Genomic DNA, 2,692 nt, shown 5'->3' on the forward strand with positions numbered 1-2,692 from the left:
CCTATTTTTTACGGGCTAGTATGGATAAACCTAGAGCCTAAGAATGATGCGAAGTTGATCGTTCGGATCTAAAATAGCTATATTTAGCGTATCTCACGTGATTAGGCATATTCCAGAAAATCCCTTTAAGATTGAAGCGATTAAGCAGAGCGAGTATATGTAAACATTTACTTAACGGTGAAATACGCAACAAAGAGTGACATATTAATACATTTTATGCATGAATAAATTATACTGAGGTCAAACATGGACGATAATTGCCCGTGTTCTTATAGTATTTGATTGATTTAGATATCCAAGGAAAGATAACTCCCATTATTAACGTACTCACAACGTACCGGTGGTATACAATAATACAATGTTTATACATTTCTGAATGATGAGTGAATCTTTACTTTCATCAGAATCTTTTCCATCATACTCGCAGACCAGGTCCCCATACCCCTACCAGTGTCAATCTGTGACTGATAGCAGTGCGGTATTTAATTTGATATAGTCTAGAGGAAATTCGAAATAAGGTAGTGACATAATTTGCTGGATTTTTAACGTTTAAAGAAAAGTGGGGTATGGACTGGGGGTTAAAAATGCTATTTGCCAAATTTTCAACAATATTAATTACAAGGCAAGGCAAAAGGGGTCATAAGCTACAGATGATGCAATTTTCACTTGCAAGTTGCACTGCCACTAGTTACACTTAATTAGTGACTTACTTACAGATAAATAAAGTAACTTACAAATATTTAATTCATTTATTTATCTATCACTTCATTTCATTTTTTTTTTAATATCATGGTTTGTACTTGTAGAATCATCGCAATAAAGGGACATTAATTATTAGTGTTACAAAAAAATCTGATCATGCAGTTTTTAAATTTCTGAATTTTGAAAAAATAAATAATAGATTCTGATACCACTCAGCCCCCCGACTGGCCAGATAGTTCTGCTTCTGTCAGTTCTGATGCAACTAGCTCAGCCCCCAGACTGGCCAGAGAGTCCACTGTTTCGGTAAATTCTGATAATGATGCAACTCCCCCCCCCCCCGACAGCTCTACCAGAAGTTCTCGGAAAAGACTTGCTGATGTTTAATAAATCAGTTTTCCTATTAATTTTACTTTTGCTCCTGTTCATCAGTTCATTAGGCTATGGCCCAATCTGATTAAATTTAATTAAGATCGTTGATCCGCTCCGTTTTCCTCTTCCTTTCCTGTATCTGTGAAGTCCAGAGGTGAGATATATTCTTTCCAAAACAACTAAGAATGTTCATGGAACAATTTAGTATTAATTGTTTTCCTTTTCTGTTGTATGCCTTATTTCAAGAAATAACTTTCAGGTCACTTTTTAATGTGAAATGGAACATTTTCAATTTTTGACAACCTGACGGTTTTAAGGTGTTAAGGCCCTATACCTCATTTTCTGTAAGGAAGTGGAGTAAAAGGAATCCAGAATTGGATTCAGCATACTCAAAATTGGTAATTACACCTGCTTTTTATTGTTTTGGGTAATAGTGTTTCAAGAAATAAAGTTGGGTCACTTTTTGATGCGAAATGAAACATTTTCCGTTTTTGGCAACCTGACGGTAGGGGTGTTTGAGACACTATATCTCATTTTCTATAAGAAATTGGAGTAAAAGGAATCCAGATTTGAAATCAGCATACTCAAAATTGGTAGTTACACCTGATTTTTATTGATTTGAGTAATTTTTAAAAATGGGTGGTGGTTGCTACAAAAGCATTCGACTCAAATAGTGACTCGTACAGGGCTTTGATGTTCTGGTTGGCAGCTTAATTCTGCGACTATATAAGTTTGTTCACAAAGTTTCTGTTGTCTCTACTTGCACCCTGTTTGATTTGAAATTATACATTTTCATATCATGCCCATCATCTCAGAAAATTAAGTAATCATTCAAGTAAATGTTTACAAACAGATCTCCACTCTTCATCGCTACATTGGCTCTGTACATAAGGTAATATTTAATTTAATAGATCAAAATAACACCAATTAAACAACTAAGCACCACGGTGTACAGTAATATCTATCACCGGTATTCGAGTTTTTGCATGTCCCGTCGCATTTTCTTCCTTCCTGTTATAGAACTTGCAGGTAAAAATACCTGACAGGGGAAAGGTTAGGAGTTAAATTGATATTTTACAAATTATCATTTACAGAGTTTAATAGGGAGGAATTTGGCGTTTAGCCGGCTTTGATCACTGTGTCCGGGTTTGAATCCCGGTTTGTTCCATTGCATTTTCCTCCCCGTCGTGTTACATCCAAAAATGAAAGTACAAATTATTGTAGTTAATTTGCTGGGAGAATTTTCTCTCTCGAATTTTTAATGTGCTAAATCTGGCCTATATAACGTACTTCGGTACTAATATACAAAACTGTTGAGTTGACTGGGCCTATGTGAGTATAAGAAGGGGGAAGTAGTACGTATGCATTCTTATAAGATATATGACATACACATTTTTTTTATATTGTTTATTCACCAATTAAGGGCCCTCGGGGGGCATGGTGTACATGTTAACAAGCAATTAATTATAACAATGAAAATAAATAACAATCATTCAGAAGTACTAATACTGACAAAGTTCACACTTCTGCACTGCACACATTTATAATTATTCATATGAAATACTGATTATAAAATATGATTCTAAATTCAACGGTTACAGTGGTTGCGAATATTTGATCC

Source organism: Ostrea edulis, chromosome 9 (assembly GCF_947568905.1).
Source record: "Ostrea edulis chromosome 9, xbOstEdul1.1, whole genome shotgun sequence".
Taxonomy (NCBI): domain Eukaryota; kingdom Metazoa; phylum Mollusca; class Bivalvia; order Ostreida; family Ostreidae; genus Ostrea; species Ostrea edulis.